This window comes from Penaeus monodon, chromosome 28, assembly GCF_015228065.2.
Source record: "Penaeus monodon isolate SGIC_2016 chromosome 28, NSTDA_Pmon_1, whole genome shotgun sequence".
Classification (NCBI taxonomy): domain Eukaryota; kingdom Metazoa; phylum Arthropoda; class Malacostraca; order Decapoda; family Penaeidae; genus Penaeus; species Penaeus monodon.
Genome location: NC_051413.1, coordinates 16,035,623 through 16,036,216, shown reverse-complemented (window position 1 = coordinate 16,036,216; position 594 = coordinate 16,035,623).

Sequence of the window (594 nt, the reverse complement as noted above, 5' to 3'; positions counted from 1 at the left end):
GGTGCCCTAAGCAATGCTTGCCTCCCCCAGTCCTGCCCAGCACACCATGGCTGGTTGGAATCCCATACCAGCGATCAAGGCAAACAAAAGAAAAAGAAAATAAAGACAACTCCACTGACTGTAGGTGCATGGAATGTGCGCTAACTTATTGACTCCACTGAATCTGACAGATCCCAGAGGATGATGACAATTGTTTGTCTTGAACTCAAAAGGTACAGCAATGACATCGCTGCATTGAGCGAAGCCAGGTTCTCTGAAGAAGGACAATTCACTGAAAATGGCGCTGTATATACCATCTTTTGACACAGACGTCCTGCAGGAGAGAGGAGAGAGGCAGGAGTCAGTTTTGCTATCAAGAACGACCTCGTGAAGAAGTTTGCATCATTCCCTCAGGGCATCAGTGACCAAATCATGACATTGAAGCTGTTGATTGCAAGAGGCAAAACTGCTACTATCATCAGCTTGTGTGCACCAACTTTGACCAATGCAGAGTATATCAAAGCCAAGCTCTTTGCCAAAGAATGAGAAGCTTTCCTTTTTGGAGACTTTATTGCATGTGTAGGTAAAGACCACAGGACATGGGCTCTTGTCATA